The sequence below is a fragment of the Caloenas nicobarica genome, chromosome 4 (assembly GCF_036013445.1).
Source record: "Caloenas nicobarica isolate bCalNic1 chromosome 4, bCalNic1.hap1, whole genome shotgun sequence".
Taxonomy (NCBI): domain Eukaryota; kingdom Metazoa; phylum Chordata; class Aves; order Columbiformes; family Columbidae; genus Caloenas; species Caloenas nicobarica.
The window spans coordinates 57,136,210-57,154,963 of record NC_088248.1 but is presented as its reverse complement, the minus strand read 5'-3'; positions in this window follow the sequence as shown (position 1 = coordinate 57,154,963).

Sequence of the window (18,754 nt, the reverse complement as noted above, 5' to 3'; positions counted from 1 at the left end):
CATAATTAATTTTGATTAAAAAAAACCCCAAACAAACTAACATAACTATCTGGCTTATTTTTTTTCTATTTTGACTAGAACTAAAAGACATTTAAACTCTTTCCTGAAACTGAAAAGAAGATTGCAAGCACAATTATTTTTTCTACAATAACACATCTTCACTTTAGCTGTACAATCAAGAATTTAACAAATTCTTGTTGTGTAACCTCAAAACATTTTGGATTTTCTTTTTAGGACTTAACAGTCCAAAAACTAAGGATTTCTAGTCACTTACACTGTTTTCAGCCAAGTACAGATTCTATTGCCTGGTCTCAGGCATTTGATTTCCGTTTATGGGGGATTTTTTAGAGCAATGATACACTGTTGACTAATACAAGAAACTGGAGTTCTTATTCACACAGTAGAGTGAGCTTTTTGTTTCAGACCTATGAAATGTGAATCAATCCCATGCATTGGAGAAAAATTAAAGATTGGGTGTGTCAGACAGGGAAAGTCATGTCGAGATGATAATCCTGAATAATTTATGAGAAAAAGTGCAAGACAGGTTTTTGTGCGTATGCATAAACAAGCAGTTAGTTCAATCTATCAAAACAATTGTATTCCCATTTATTAGAGTTGACACAATGAACATACACCCAGTTCTACTCTGCAGCATAGCTCTGGTGTCATGATTTTAAATACCTAATCTTTCAGTGATGTAGCAGTGCTGGCAGAAACAACTTATGTAAATGCAGTTAATGTAGAAAGGTTATCTAAAAAGTTATTTGGGGGACACAAGACAAATGACTTAAGAGCCCAAAAATTGTTCATCGAACAAGTTAAGCTACAGGATGGGCAAAATCTCAGAATCAACAGTCCTGTTCAAACAAAATAAAACAACACAATAACAAAGGAAAAAGTAGCTTAGATGAAAAAAGGTTGCATGTTTATCTGTTTTTCTGTTTTGCTTTATGAAGGTGACATTGTAGGAGAGCTCTCACATCTTGAATTCATCCTTTTCTCTCCTTGGTTGGTAAACCCTTGCCAAAATAGGGATGATCATGAAACATAAATGGACAGTTCTGAAGCATTTGAGTCCTCTTTGTTTTATTTTATAATTGTGACTCCTTCTTCCCTCCATCGCTTCCCGATACCAGATACTGTCTGGGGTGGGGGGTTTTTGTTGATATGTCACAGATTACATCACTCATATCATGCTATAGCTGCTTACGAAGCGTCTAGAGTTCCATGATATACAAGCAATCTCGGGCACAGCTTCATGTAGGGCAATGTGAGCTAATGTAGTCTATGACAAAGGGGTCAGATGTCAGTGTACCTTCAGAGTGCTGAAGCACATTGTTACCTGCCTCACCCATTTTCCAGCCTTAGTAGACCAGCAGAGAAATATTTGGCTTCCACTGTTATGGATGACTGCAACCCATCATTCTCCTTTCCTCTGCACTGCTTGGGGAAAGGGGAGGAAACAGAGAGTCGGGAATGAAGTGCAGTTGAGACTGGGATGAAAGGTGGATGGGGTAAAGATACTGGAGTTTTTGACTTTGTTTGTCACCATTCTAGTCTTGTTTTAATTGGCAATAAAGTTAACTTATTTTCCACAAGCTGAGTCTGTTTTGCCCGTGGTGGTAACTGGCAAGTGATCTCCCTGTCTTTACCCATTTGCTTTTCCATCCTATTTTCTTCTCTGTGCTGTTGAGGTGGGGGAGTGAAAGAGCAGACGGGTGGGTGTCTGGAAGAAAAAGTTCAATCCACCACCAGTACTTTTATCTACTACAGAGCAGGTACCATCCGTAATGCATACACTGTCACAATCTCCTAGTTGTCCTGTTGGGAAATACTTGACTCCCTGTCTGTCTGCACATATAGTTGTCTTTCCAAAGTAAATACAACTCCATGAAGTGGAGGATGTGTACCCATAACTCCTTGCAGATGTGCAGATAAAAATGGTAAATTGCAAACACAGGAGTCAACCCTGAGGGCAGCTGGTATGGCTATACTCTGCAAAGTGGACATAGTCAGTGACATCCATCATTGCTTTTTTGATGTTCTTATTTACCTAAACTGGGAAAGTTACATTTCTCTTCACTGTTGTTATGTTTAATCTCAAAAAGAGGAACTAGTATTTCTCATTACAGAGATGCTAGAAGGATTAATTGCAATAGTAAAACCTTTTTTACAGGAAGAAGTCTTTGTTCACTGTCTCTTCTACTACAGAATTTTGAAGCATAAAATGAAATTATAAGGAGGTAGATTCAGAAAAAAAAAAAAGAAAACAACAAAGAAACATGATCCATCACATAAAATGTGAGGCTGTGAAACAGCATGAGGTATTACTGTAGGCTTAACCACCTCTAATATACCATAGGATACTCTGAATGCAGAAGTTTACATATGTTCAGAAATTTACTGAATAATAAATTAATAAAGGAAAAGTCTCTCAGGGACTATTAAATGCAAGCATACAACATCTGACTTGAAAAATATCTGAACTGCAACGTATTAGGGACTGGGAAAGCATTCTGAGAAAGAATACAGCATGTTTTTTTATTCCATAGTTGCCTTGGCTTTTTTGCAAGGCCATTGCCAAAAATGGATGAGCAAACTCAACTAAGCAGATCTTTACTCTGATCTAATTTAGCTTCACTTATGTTTCTTCCCTTACTATACCAGATAAAGTTCTGCATGTATCACATTCATGTAAATATTTTACACAGCAATATAATATTAAAATGGACATTGTTACACAAATGAACATAAAGAGATATGAGTTTAGCAGTAGAAAGACATCACTAATGTTTGGTTTTTTTTTAAATCAAGCTAGCATGATGTCCTGCATAATTCAATAGCTCTCCGTTCCTTTCCTTTCCTTTCCTTTCCTTTCCTTTCCTTTCCTTTCCTTTCCTTTCCTTTCCTTTCCTTTCCTTTCCTTTCCTTTCCTTTCCTTTCCTTTCCTTTCCTTTCCTTTCCTTTCCTTTCCTTTCCTTTCCTTTCCTTTCCTTTCCTTTCCTTTCCTTTCCTTTCCTTCCCTTCCCTTCCCTTCCCTTCCCTTCCCTTCCCTTCCCTTCCCTTCCCTTCCCTTTCCCTTTCCCTTTCCCTTTCCCTTCCCTTTCCCTTTCCCTTTCCCTTTCCCTCTCCTCTCCTCTCCTCTCCTCTCCTCTCCTCTCCTCTCCCTCTCCCTCTGCTTTCCTCTCCTTTCCTTCCCTCCCCTCTCCTTCATCTTGTTTCTTGATTTGCACCGATATAATTTAAATATTCTATATAAAGTTTATAATTTTCAACAGGAAAAGAGATTCCCTCTAAGAACAGCAAGTATTTGGTGATTTGGAGATGATTCTTCAGTTATTTATCAAGATTTGCTTGCTGCAAAAGTGTGTGTGTGTCTTGTGTATGTGTAGGAGAGTGAACCCTCAGCTAATAAATTATTCTCTGCATGCTTGTGTCAATATTTTCAATTAGTTTCTGTCACCTCAGTTAATACTTTCACCTCCACAAAAATAATCTGATTATTCTTGATTATAACTGATCAAAAATCGTATCTCAATGAGCCTGATTATATATTTCATTCAGATGTAGTGACATTGTCTAATATACAAACAATTGTATTGACATCTTACGTTATAATTATGCTATTTCTAGAACTGGAGATAGCTGAGACATAGTGTTAATTATTGTTTTTGAAGCGGGGTGGGGAAGTGATCAGCCCCTTGTACTCAGCACTGGCGAGGCCACACCTTGAATACTGGGTTCAGTTTTGGGCCCCTTACTACAATAAAGACATTGAGGTGCTGGAGAGAGTTCAGAGAAGTGCAATGAAGCTGATGAAGGGTCTGGAGCACAAATCTTATGAGTGGCTGAAGGAGCTGGGGCTGTTTAGCCTGGAGAAAAGGAGGCTGAAGAGAGATTTCATTGCTGTCTACAACTACCGGAAAGGAGGTTGTAGCATGGAGGGTATTGGTCTCTTCTCCCAAGTAGCAAGCAATAAGAGGAAATGGCCTCACGTTGTGCCAGGAGAGGTTTAGATTGGATATTACAAAAAATTTTTTCATGGAAACTTGTCAGACATTGGAACAGGCTGCCTAAGGAACTGTTTGAGTCACCATCCCTGGAGGTGTTTAAAAGACACGTAGATCATAGAATCATGTTCTTGGAAAAGACCTTTAAGGTCATTGGGTCCAACCATTAACCTAACACTGTCAAGTCCACCATTAAACCGTGTCCTTAAGAACCTAATCTATGCATCTTTTAAACACCTCCAGGGATGGTGATTCAACCAGATGAGGTTCTTAAGGGCCAGGTCTGTGGGGAGCTGGAAATGACCCCTTCTGTGGCAACACTGTGGCAGGGACTGATTGTCCTATAGGGACTAAAATGGAGTCCTGGGCTATGTGCAGGGTGTGGAGTGCTCAGAAGGCTGGGCAGGGACAGTGAGGGCTGGAAGTACCTTCGGGCCCCCGACATTTTGTCACTCAGCTCATATTTAACAGAAATCGAAGGCATTTCTTCTATACTTCAATTCTTTACTTTTTTTTTTTTAATAGATTGAGACCATGGATTTCAATTCTGAATTGTACATAGGAGTCAAAAATTTGGTGAATTATGTGCTTATTATTTGTTTTTACAGAAATTCATGATATCCTAATGAAAACAAACAAGTAAACAAAGAAAAACATATAGAAGGTGCTTGAAGATACTGTAATAACTCATTCCTGGTTTAATACTGGCTTTGGCTGATCATCTGAATTACTTTTTTATTTATATTTTTTCATTAGATAATTGTCCGTCTACAAAGATTACTATAGTTTTTGGGCTAATAAGGAATTGTGCTTTGCTTTTTATTTCTATTCCTGCATACGAAATTATTTAAAATTGTTGGTAGTCAGCTTTTCTTTTCCTTTTTTTGAGTTTTTTCATTCTTCATCATCCAGGCTATTCAGAAAAAAAAAGTAGAACACAGTCCTTTAAGGAAACCTTGATGAGCTATATATTATAAAATTCATGCAGGTAAGCTCTAATGGCAGAAACACTCCTGCATTAAGTGAGACAGCTTAATGCACATTCTTAAATGTGTGTATTCTGGTTTAGAACCAATTATGTACATTGTCTTCTGAATAAGAAAACATTTTATTAATTTTAAATTTTAGAATTTGAAATAATTAAAAGTTCACTGTCATTTTCTCATTGTAGTTTGCTAAGAACTAGTGTCATATTATGTGTTACTGATGCCTTTTAGTAACTGAAATGCATGGCAAACTTTTAAAAATGGAGTCTGCTTGAATGTTTGTTCTCAAATACTATTAAAAATACTTAATAATAAGCATTTTTACACTAAACTACTCTTTGGAGGAAAATTATTCCAAAAAATCCAAATTATTCCCAAAAAAAGTCAGCTAATGTTTTGAAAGTAGATCCATGTATAAAAATTGTGGAAAAGATAACATTTTAATGCTGTTCCATTTTAAATTTTTTCTAGACACTTTAGAAAACCTCACTAGCCCCATGTCAGTACTCTATATAATAATCCAAAGCACTACCACTAAAAAATGAATTTCAAGTACAGATAAAACATAAGCTATAAAGGCAGCTTGCTGCTTACGTTACTTTCTTCAGCTTTTGCACACATACTGATAAACAGAAACTTGTCAACAGGGAATCTTCAGTATCTAATCAGACAGGGTTTCCAGAAATTGAGCAGTTTGATGTTTGATACTCAGAAGTAAGGCAACTCACTGCCTAAGATGGAACAGCAGTAGATTAACAATGTAAGTCTTAATTCACAGAAGACTTCACAGGTCTCAGCGCAAAACAAGAGGCAGTTCTGTCATTCCTGTAACCAGCCTCTTGTGTTGGGAGCTGAAATATAAACATAAGACAAGCAGGAAAGAGAAGAAACTGTTATGAAAAGCTATGATATTACAGAAGTACTTCTACTATATTCATCAATAATTTTTAGGTTTTTATTTCCCAATAAATTATATTATGTCTTGAGCACACAGTTTTTCCATGAAAACCAAGTTTCTGTCTTTTTCTAAAACATTTGTCTGTCTTCTTGGTTTTTTTCATCAACCTGATAAACCTCTATGGAATGATTTCTTCTTCTACTCTCAGATGGTCATGATTTAATTTCCTTGAGGTACAGCTACCTTTTTTCTTTCTTTACCATTTAGAAGGACTATTGTTATTTAGAACAACAGGCTTGGATGTTATTCCTGCTATTCACCCACTTATCCATTGTTTCTTACTGCTGCCACTTGTGTCCTGTTTCTTTAGACACTTCAAGGAAACTCTAAGATCTGTTTAACCTATAGAGACTGCTAAAGACTGCACAGGTAATCCAGTTGCCCAGTCTGGAACAGCTAGTTAAACAATAAGGTCCCATCACAAAAATAATTAGTGACCAGAACTCTCACTTGAAATACATTCAGGCATCTGGAACAGAGGCTCAGAAAGAACAGCCTGCCACGTGACCATGACTGATGCCATGTGAGTTTAATATTTCTTTTGAAATTTGGACATTATTGCTTCTTAAGAGAAACAAGTTAAACAGAACAATAACAACAGCAACAAAAGAAGAGGAAGAAGACTTACGTGTTACTTTAAAAGCTTTGAACTTTTACTTCCTTTCAGGTCATATGGTATCTGTACCTTTCTGTGACTGCTCAGTTTTCCTTAAAATTGGGACTGTTCTATGCAAACTGTGACTGAAAATCCATGTCTGCCTTTTGTTCTGAGTGTAAGACTGAATACTGTCCCATCAATTTCTGACAACACAGTGTTTGTACAGACTGAATCCACATGCTGAGGATCTTTTCAAATGTCACCAGAAATTATTTGTCATTTAAACTCAGAATAAGGTATTCCTCTCATTGCACTCAACTTCAGTGGTAGCAAAACTGTCCCCTCAGATCAATATAAGTGATATCAAAATCACCCACCAAGGGCTAGAGTCGATCTTCTTTAACTTCAAAGTTAAAATGTTCCTATAAATACCTACTAATATTCTCCAAGACAAATTTTAAAATGACTGATTGATACCATTGTTCTAATATGTGAGATCATAAAAGCTGTTCCCTGAATTATTAAAAAGTTTGAGTTTAATGTAGAAGACAGACCTTTAACTGCCTAAGGCTGCTTTGAAAACTTGAGCAAATGTTGGTCAAATTTAATACAAGCATATATATTTTTAGGAACACTATTTCCCTTATTTTTCTACATTATTCGTTAACATATACTTTACCTTATAAAACTAGTAAATATTTGCAAAGTGCTTAAGTTGAAAAAGTACTAATACTGCTTTCAGTCAGGTAGTACAATTCTGTGGTGTTAATTGAGAGATCAGAGTATCACAGTTGATTTGGAAATGGAGTTGAGATTGAATTTATTGCACTTGTAGTGTCTTTTTGTTTCTTATAACATCTATTTTTTGTTCACTTGCAAAAGTACAAGTGATATGGATATGTTAGAACACTGTCAGAAATATAAAACATGAGTTACTGAGATCAAGAAAATCTTACATACCACACATTGAAAAATTGCATTGTTCAGTAAATTTGATATAGATCATAGATATATCATCTTTTGAAAGACATCCATCACATGACATGGTCTTCCTCTTGAATCAGATACATTGTACTTGAATCAGTTATGTTTCTTATTGAAACATATATGCTGACTATCAGAACATACTACATGTATCATCTGCTCAAACCTGTAAATAAGAAAGATTTCATATTGAGACAGATACCATGTGTCAACTAACAAACCAAAGTAATTTCTTATCAAATTAGAAATGTTGCTTGTTGAAACAAGTTCTTCACTTTTTTGATATAGACATATTGGCTATTCTACACGTGTTGTCTCTGAGATTAGATGCGTTGTTTATTGAAGAAGATGGATTTCTCTTTTCAATAAAAATATTGGTTTTTAACAGCAAAGATATGCACTATATGTCTATGCAAATATGTTGTCTAGTTTTAACAACTTGCCTCTTGATAAAGGAATGTGTTTATGGATTCACATTCTGGCTGCCTAGAAAAATATACCATAAAAGTGCAGAGATCACCAGGCATTCATTGTATGAAATGTAGTTTTCTGCCCTACGCTTTCAGTCACAGTCTCAAAAAGTCTTTTAGTAGGGATAAATCAAGCCCATATTCTGTCATTTTGAAAGCATGTGACCATACTTACATCAATAATGTCAATATGCTAAATACCCTTCAATATATTACTAATGGAAGTGAATTTAAAAAAAAATATAATAAGGATCTGATTTTCACCTGACGGTAAACTGGGTGTAATTCCATTGAAGTCAGTGAGTTTGCTCTATATGAAAACATACTAATGGCTAAATTTTGTTCTTGGGCATCAAAATTAATTCAGGAGTGCCTCCCTAAGTTCTGGCTACTTGATGTGGTGGTAAAAACCTATTAGGTTGATGAAACTTTTTTTTTCTTTTCATTGTTTTTACTAGACATGATGGATAGCTACAGTCTGAAGTTGTTCTTCAGAAGTTTGTGATAAACCTTCCTAGATGCATAGTATTGAAATCATAGATGAAGAGCTGCTGGAGTAGTTATGATTAGCATTTCTCCATTTATAGACTACCACTTCTCATTATTTAGTGACTTTTCCTGTAAGCATTTTTTACTTACATTGTGAATTTCATAGTCTTCCACAGTATTCCCTCTTCGGAGGGAGCTGAAATTGCAGAACAGTACTATGATGAATTGATCCTGTCTGGCAGCTAAGCACTGACCCTGCCTCTCATTCCCCTCACCTCAGCTAGAATGGAGAGAGAGTAGGAAGAACAGGGATGAGAAAGCTTGTGGAGTGAGATAAAGATGAAGAGGTAACTTACCAATTACTGCAGTGGGCCAAACTTGAGTTCGAGAAAAATAACTTCATTTATTGCCAATTAATATTCAGAGAAACTACATATAATACATATTAATGGTTTGAGTTACCCTTGTGGTGGCTGACATCTCTAGAATTAGATGTGACAATCTCCAGAATTAAAACAATACATTAATGCTGCCTGTGCTGAGAAACTAGAGACTTAAGCTGAGATTTGTCTCTGACCTATACTTTTTCCATATTGAGTACAGAAGGTGATTGGTGATTTTGGCTAATCTCTATTGAGGATTTTTTCTCCAAATTAGAGTACTTCCATAAATACCGCTCAAAATATGAAATGTTGTAAACATCTAATAGTTTCATGAAACTTAGAAAATAAGAATATCCTTAAATATTATAAGAATACAAGAAAACTATTTCTGTATGCCTATGCTTATTCATGGAGGGAAGTAGCTGAGATTTCTTCCATAGAAAGAAATTACCCATACAGATGGCAGGAGAAAATCCTTTTTTTTTCCTCCTGTCTTTACACTTTTGAGATTCTATTACAATGTGTATATATACATATTCCTGGTTTCTCTTAAAAGTGTTTTTTTGGGGTTTTTTGTTTGTTTTCATTTAAATTAGTCAAATATTATTCTAGTGACATCTTTTTCTATCTTATGTAGCAACCCTACATTCCTTCTCTTCTTCATCCTTTTTTTCCATATATTTCCTGGCATATATCTACTTTATCCTTCTTTCACTTCCAGAATAATAACTGGAGCTTAAGTATATTATAGTACTTTCAGCTGTTCTATCAGAAACATTATTTAGCCACTGAAACTATTTTCAGAATCATAAACTAGGTACATTATAGTAAAATCCTTTTTTTACAATAAATGGTTTTAGAACTATATCTTTTATCTATATTATTCTAATAAATCTTCCTGAAATAAAGTGGCATAGTACTTTCTCTTCCTGTGCTTAATTTCACTTGACTGAAAATAATATTTAAACATAAGAATTTTAATTATTTTCAAACCTTCTGCCATTTCAGTAATCAAAACACTTAGAGTAACTTTGCATTCTAGAATAAACAAATATCTAAATTCCAAAAGGAAAGAAAAAGAAATATATACTAGATCCCCCTGCAAAGTAGTTCATTTAATTTCTCTTCTGGTTGGTACTCAAAGAAAATAAGAGCCTTTATTCTAACTGGTTCTAATTATAAGGTTTTAATTTGTTTTCGCCTAAACAGATGCATTGACTCTATTCACTTGGGTCATTAGCCTTGTAGGTTTAAGGTCTCAAGATTCTCTGGCCAGGATCGCCCACAGTGTCTTTTACTGCTGAGTATATTTAATAAGTTGAAGCACACTGAAATTTTAGGTGAATTCATTTTTTTTTCTTTTTCTTTTATATAATTCTAGGGAGTTCACAAATGCATTATTTTGCAAGGTAGATGTTTTTCTCTGGAACATTACAAGTGTCAGTGTTGAGGATACTGGTTCATGACAACTGGGAAAGCCAGAGAACAACCCTTAGCATGAGATGCATTTCAGCAGCTGGAGAGTAGGACCTAATGTTTGGGGGCTTGTGCAAATTATTTAATGAAGCTTGCTGTACCTGAAGACTGGTCCACAGTATAACCTCACTGACTGAACTTAAAGTATTTCTTCACTCTTCTGATACCGCTATTGCAAGACCTAACCTGCAGCAAAGCAGATATTTGTGAAAAGATGAGGAAAAATTTATATTAGTCATTGCATGAAGTAGTAAGGAAAATGGATTTGAAGCCTTACTGCTGTTCAAGTTCTGCAGTGCCTAAGGCAAATAGAAACTTTGAATGTTATTCCTTTTAAATCTTAGAAAACATAATTGTGCTGGGAGATTTTTTTTTTTTTTGGAAGCTACCTGCAGCACACTGAGAAGCAGCTCATTTCAGCATAGGGATTTTCTTATCCATTTTATCTACCCCAAATTATATAAATTCACCATTAAATTCTTCCAGTTTCTACAAGATTTTTTAAAACATACCTATAAAACATGTTTCCTTTATTGTGTCTCTTCTAAAGGAACTAAAGAAAACAACAGAACGAATAAACTGTATTACAGCAGAAGTTAAAGTCCCCACGGGGGGAGCCTACCTGATAGACCACACTTGGAGTTTGCATCTAGGTAACACTTTTAATTAGTGTAAGCCTGCAATATACCTGGATACCTCTTCTCAAATTAATTTCAGTGATTTTGTGAATGCAAGACACCAGGGATAAATCTGACCTTCCAGGTTTAATTCATACTGTATTGAATCATAGAATCATGTACTTTAGAAAGGAAATCCAGCAATTGTATAGTTTTACCTGCAGCACAAAACACATCCAGTTAGAACAGGCTGGTCAGAGCAATGTGCAGTCTAGTTCTGAAAACCTCCAAGGATGGAGATTCACAGCCCCTTCAGGAAACCTATTCCTATGTATGACTAGTACCACAGTAGATGTTTTCTTTTTATCAACTCAGATTTTCTCATGTTCCAAGTCTAGTTTCTAGGCTTGTTCATTCTGTGCTCCAGCCCTCTGACCGTGCTGGTGGTCTTCCACAGAACTTGCTCCAGTATGTTAGTGTCTTTCCCGCACTGGGGATGCCAAAACTGGACACAGCACTCTGCATACAGTTTCACAAGTGGTGAACAGAGGTGAACACACTCTTTCTAAAACAGACCATTGTGAGATTGGCCTTTCCAGCTGCAGGAGCATGCTGCTGATTTGTATTCAACACATTCACAACAATCTTCAGACCTTTTTCTGCAAAGTTGCCTTCTAGTTATTCATCTCCAGGCCTATACTGTTTCAAAGGGTTAGTTCATCCCAGATTATGGCAAATTACATGTACTTTTGTTGAATTCAGTATGTTTACTATCAGAATATATCTAAAGTAATGTCTTCTATATATTACCTATAATACCTAGAATGTTATATTCTACATAGAAACGGAATTCTGAACCACATTTTGTGGGTTTTCTTCCAACATTTTATCTTACATTTCTTTAAAACAGTCGAGCTGAATTGTGGAAGCAGTATTTTAAATAGATCACATTGCAAATAATAATTTGTTGTGATATTCCTGAAAGATATTCCAGTTTCAAAGTCAAATACATCACAAAAATTTATCCATAATAATATTATTAACAAAAATGCTCATTGACAAATACTATTTGTTGAAATGGAAAAATGCCCATTCCTAATTTCAAATAATTTTTCTCTATGAAGTAGGATGAGAGAAACTACCATTAGATGAACTGGCAGAAAGACATTTTTAGAATAAATTAACTGGTAGACTTTGTGGACATGTTACATGATGTATTTGATCTGTGTCAACACAATTTTATTGGGCTTTGGATTTTTTAATTAAGCATAAGATGTTCATATTATATGTGACCTTTTGGGTGTTTATCTAAGATGATAATTATTCTGTAGTGTCAAGAAGCTGTTTAAAGAGCATAATTAAGATTATAAACAAAACAAAACAATACTGGTTTTGCTAATATAATATAGTGACAATATCTCTTCAATTAAAATGTCCGACTATGCTAATGCATCTTTCTCTCTGCTATGCTCGTAGGGAGGGAATTATTTCTTCCTTCCTTCCTTCCTTCCTTCCTTCCTTCCTTCCTTCCTCCCTTCCTCCCTCCCTTCCTCCCTCCCTTCCTCCCTTCCCTCCTCCCTCTCTTCCTTTCTTCCTTTCTTTCTTCCTTTCTTCCTTCCTTCCTTCCTTCCTTCCTTTCTTTCTTTCTTTCTTTCTTTCTTTCTTTCTTTCTTTCTTTCTTTCTTCCTTTCTTTCTTCCTTCCTTCCTTCCTTCCTTCCTTCCTTTCTTTCTTTCCGTCTGTCTTTCTTTCCGTCTTTCTTTCCGTCTCTCTTTCTTTCTTTCTTTCTCTTTCTTTCTTTTTTCTTTCTTTCTTTTTTCTTTCTTTCTTTCTTCCTTTCTTTCTTTCTTTCTTTCTTTCTTTCTTTCTTTCTTTCTTTCTTTCTTTCTTTCTTTCTTCCTTTCTTCCTTTCTTCCTTTCTTTCTTCCTTTCTTCCTTTCTTCCTTTCTTTCTTTCTTTCTTCCTTTCTTTCTTTCTTTCTTTCTCCTCAAAATTCTTTTATCAGCTGTCTAATACTGTTTCAGGAAATCTGGATCTTTGAGATCAACAATATTTCCTCTGCTTCTCAAAACCAAAGCCCTGATTAGCTCTCAAATACCATCCATTTTTTAAATCAAATCCAGGAAAAAAACAAAACCAAACTAAACCAAGCCAAACCAAACCAAACCAAACCAAACCAAAACAACAACAAGAACAAAAAACAAAACAAAAACCCAACAACAACAAAAAAACCACCACTTGGTGCTGAGCTTTTGTTTCCCTATCTCAGTAAAGATTTCAGATCTTTAAAATCTTTTCTGCAGAGACAGGCTCTTGAACAAGAATCTAATACCTTCCCAGGCCTCTCTACCCTCACTTTTGTTTCTTTTTCAGGAAATATAATAATTTTTCACAAAATCCAGTATCTTTTCCCCCTCACCAAGCTTTTTGATCCTTCCTTGTGGTATCTCCCTGTAGTCTTGATTTATTTTTAAACCAGTCTATTCAAAAACTTATGCTTAGATGTCTGGATAAATCCTAGACAAATACTATATAAAGGACACTGGCTTCTGCATATCTTTGTTTTAACTCTTGATTCTTTTCAATAAAAAAGATAGATCATTTGGCATATGTTCCAGTTATGATTCCTAATACTTCTGGCATATTTCCAACTCTAGCCTGTAGTAGAAATTTCACAGAATCACAGAATCACAGAATCACAGAATGTTAGGGTTTGGAAGGGACCTCAAAAGATCATCTAGTCCAATCCCCCTGCCAGAGCAGGAACACCTAGGTGAGGTTACACAGGAAGGCGTCCAGGCGGGTTTTGAATGTCTCCAGAGAAGGAGAATCCACAACCCCCCTGGGCAGCCTGTTCCAGTGTTCTGTCACCCTCACTGAGAAGAAGTTTCTTCTCACATTTAAGTGGAACCTCTTGTGTTCCAGCTTGAACCCATTACCCCTTGTCTTACTGTTGGTTGTCACCGAGAAGAGCCTGGCTCCATCCTCGTGACACCCACCCTTTATATATTTATAAACATTGATGAGGTCACCCCTCAGTCTCCTCTTCTCCAAGCTAAAGAGACCCAGCTCCCTCAGCCTTTCCTCATAAGGGAGATGCTCCACTCCCTTCATCATCTTTGTGGCCCTGCGCTGGACTCTCTCCAGCAGTTCCCTGTCCTTCTTGAACTGAGGGGCCCAGAACTGAACACAATATTCCAGATGAGGTCTCACCAGGGCAGAGTAGAGGGGAAGGAGAACCTCTCTGGACCTACTAACCACCCCCCTTCTAATACACCCCAGGATGCCATTGGCCTTCTTGGCCACAAGGGCACAGTGCTGGCTCATGGTCATCCTGCTGTCCACCAGGACCCCCAGGTCCCTTTCCCCTACACTGCTCTCTAATAGGTCATTCCCCAACCTGTACTGGAACCTGGGGTTGTTCCTGCCCAGATGCAAGACATTGACATCAAATTCATTGACATCAAATTTCATTGACATCAAATACAGCTGTATGTGTGGATTGAAAAGAGGTAGCAATCTTTTTTAGGGTAAATTAATGATCTGAACTTTATGGTGAAGTTAATTACTCTTCTAATACTAATAATGTAGTGGATTTAAGAAATTTTGTTCAAATTTTGGAAGAAGTGATGATAAACAGGCCTGGTCATTTAGGTCAGATGAGTGCATCTGTTGACTTACCAGCAGCTGAGCTATATAAGTACTCTTACAGAATTATTAGTAAGTTACAGAATTACAAATAAGAGAATGTCATAAAAATGTTTTCAGGTCTAGAATACATGTGAAATAAGTAAATTTAGTAACTAAAATACAGGCACACCTCCACAAAATCCAGAATTGTAAGTAGTCTATTGTCTGTTTACAATTGAGCATCCTTAAGCTATTTACACCTTTAATACTCTCCAATAATGTGCAGCAGTCCTTTACAACAAGAAGAAATGCCAAGAGCAATTCCATCTACACAGAATAACAAGAAAATAAAGTGAAAGAAGAAAAATGCAAAGAATATGTTATAATATTCTTTATGAATAGGCATTTAACTTCTGAAGGAATAAAAAATTAGTTAAAAAAAGCATAAAATAAGTACATAGCTTTTTCAAGGCTAGATTCTGCTATTCACATTTTATATTACTTGTGTTACACTGCTATGCAACATGATAGTATTTCGGACTATTGATTCCCTGATGGGGTGGAGTCAGGAAGATGGAGCCAGACTGTTCTCAACGGTGTTCAGTGGCAGGACAAGAGGCAACGGGCACAAACTGAAACACAGAAATTTTCACTTAGACATAAAAAACTTTTTAACTGTGAGGGTGGTCAAACACTGGAACAGGTTTCCCAGAGAGGATGTGGAATCTCCATCTACAGAGATATTGAAAACCCAACTGGACTCAGCCTTCAACAGCCTGTTATATCTGACCTTCCTTTGAGCGAAGGATTTGATTAGATGGGACCTTTCCAGGGGTTCTCTTCCTACTGCAACCATTCTGTGATTCTACTATATCTCATTAGGAAAAAAAGGGAATTAAAGCATAGACCCCTTACCTCACTTAAAAATATAACTCTATCCTAACTTCAAGGCAATGAATTAATCCACAGCTGCATCCATGGCTGAATCTTCAAATAGGTATTTCAGATTAAGTAAACAGTTATACACTGTATCTCGTCTTTGTTCAGGACATTCAGCCTGTTGTGGTTTGACATGTAAATTACATATTTCATACACCACCTCCTTGAGAGCTTAATAAGTTTCACTCATGTTTCCTGTAAGCCTTTAAAGAAGATATTCACTAAAGATTTGTCGGAAGTTGTTTAGCTTCATGTTTTCTGATAAGTTGTTCTAGCATAAAAAAAAACATAACAAGCCATACATTTGACTACATGAATAACATCAACATTTATAATACATTCTTTATCATTATAATGCCTTTAGGCCTTTTTGTCAATACTACAGATTGAACATAACCCAGTAACTAGCAGAAATAATTCAAGTGTCAGTAAAATGTATTTTGTGAAGAAGTAACATTGCAAAGGGAAATATACTAAATGGTTCTGAAATAATTCTAGCAATGGCAAAGTTTCAGAAATTTCACGTTGCTGAGCATTCAGTCATTCAGATATATTTTCAATGTTCTCCTATTAAAGAAAAGGACATTGATTCTATTGTTTGAAGTGGAAAGCAGTATGACATTTTCTCTTCATGTTTAGTGTATAAAGTTTGTTGTTGGAGTTTCTCAACATTCTGTCAGTATTAATCCTATTTTATACTTAAGGATATTTCTCTTTTACTTGATAAAAAATAATTTAATAAACAGAAGTATACATAGGCAGAAAAAGACAGGTTGAAGATTTAATCATATGTAAGCTACATATTATAATTTATAAGGCTAAGACACCTAAACCCCTGTAATATTCAGACTTTTAGAGTTATTAATTCCTGAATCCTTTTAACCTAAAGGACACATTCATGTGGTTGGGACTCACTTTTTACATTTATTTTTGTTGACTTACTTAAAACTCAAAGGCTTCTGTTAAAGTTTACCACTTTAAAGTCCAACATATTACTTTTAGGCTACTCAGATTAAGAGACATAAAACCATCCAGAACTGCTTAAAAATAATATGAATCTATAATTTAAAATGTAAGAAAATCCATAAACAATGTATATGATTTTATTTCTGGAAATGTTTTTGAATTTCTGTTTTCCTGTTAGTAGCGAATAGAAACCATAGTATGAAAACGTAAATAATCTCACCAAAATTAAGCTTGGCAAAATATGACTTAGAACTTTTAAAAATAAAAAGGGTTTTTTTGTGTGAGTTCAACCATCGATTTGCCGTGATCACTGAATATGTGATGATACAGTCTTGTTATGTATCGTCATAGAAATACACCTTCCATTAGCAAATTTCTTACTGGGAAGCAGCATGTGGTATTCACACTACTGAAACACCTTTCAAAACGTAACAGTATAGTAGTTTGGAATGCAAAAAAGTGCAGGAAAAAACCCCAGTTTTTAATTTATCTGCCATTTAACAAAAGACTAATTAACTACTCATTTTAATAATACAATAAAGCTTTATGTATGTTATCCTAAGACAAAAAAATGTGTTCACAAAGTATGGAATATTAATATAGATTTTATTTTCAGTTTTGCATGAGTATGAACTTCTTGGCACTCAAGATATTTAGAAAAAAGGAAAAAAAGTAGTTTTACCACTAACTGTCTGGATATGAAGAACCACTGGATATTGGGGAATTGATACTCATTTGGTCATTAGCGAAGTATCAATTCACATGGTGGGCAATTTGTTAATACTGTATTACAAAAGCAAGGCTGGTCTGTTTTGGTCTTTATCATTAGATTAGGAAGAGTGAGCAGCTTTCTCTTTTTTCCTTCCCTGGGATTTCTTCTACCAAACTGAAATGTTCTCATGTAAAAGAGGAGACAATAAACTCCAAAGGGTGAAAGTGATAATAAACATGAGTGCAAACATACTTGAGTATAATTCCACTTCTTTTTTAATCCAGTAATCTGGGGAGAAAAAAACATAGAGAATGCAACAGCATTACCTGTTGCTGAACTGCGCCTCTAGAGTTCAGAATGAAAATGCATATGATATAAAATAGTCATGCTGATGACACTACAGTTCTCTAAAATTATTTAGGTTAGAGTGCTATCTTCCTGAGACAACAGGCTGTTTGTACCAGCTCTTGTCAAAAATCGGGATTCATTTGTACATTCTTGATTAGTGACACATATTAAGGTTTTATTTTATTCTTTGTACTTAAATTGCATTTTGCCTAGGGCACTCATTTAAGATAGACTTCATTAAAGTATGCTATTCCATTCTAGTAGAGAGCAAAAAGGAAAAAAAAGCTATGCTGAGAAACGAAAGACATTGATACATAATTTATTTTGACAATTATGCTGTTATAGCAGCAAGGTAAGAAAAAGCATTTTAAAAGGAATTACACACAAACTATTATTTTTCCATTTGTATTACAACGAAGAGAAAAAAATCTGGAAATATTTTGTTCTATCATATATCACAACTATTAGTATAGCACTTGGGCACATATTTTTCTAAAATTTTACAGTTTTACTGGATCGTCATTGAATTCACATTATTTTTAAATATCCAGCTATTTTCTTTTCGTTTTAGAATCTTAAAAGGGTTAAATTTAATGATATATTATTCAAATTGTAAAATTTCTTAAATTGGATGAAAACTGATGTGCAGTCCAAGTAGCATATTCAAAGGAAATAAACATATGAAATGGTTCTGAAAGGCAAAAAATTGCTGGTTTTGAAGCAAGGTGGGTTTTATTTTTAAAATGTAAAATCTCCTACAACTCGTACCATTTGATTCTTAATGATCTGAACAACCATTTTGAGGTTACACTCTATTCACACTGAAATGTGGAATTAAATGCCAGTTTTCAAAACTTCAGTGCTAAATTCCTTTTGGGAATTCAGGAATAGCAATACCTGTAGTCTGAGATCTATTTTGAGTCTTTTTCATTATTAAGGGGCTTTAAAATATTTTTTTAAATTGCTCTGCTGAAAATCACTAAACTGATAGGCTGGTAGACAATTTGACAGACTAGGCAGCTATCATACCAGAGAAAAATGCAAATACTCCAATTCTAGGTATTGTAACTTCAAGTGAGAGATACTAGAGAGCCTCCGTGGGAAGAAACAACTCTTCCCTAGCACTCAGGCTTAGTTCAAAGTGTAAGAGTTCAAGACCTGCTCTGAAACAGTGACCATGAGGTATGTG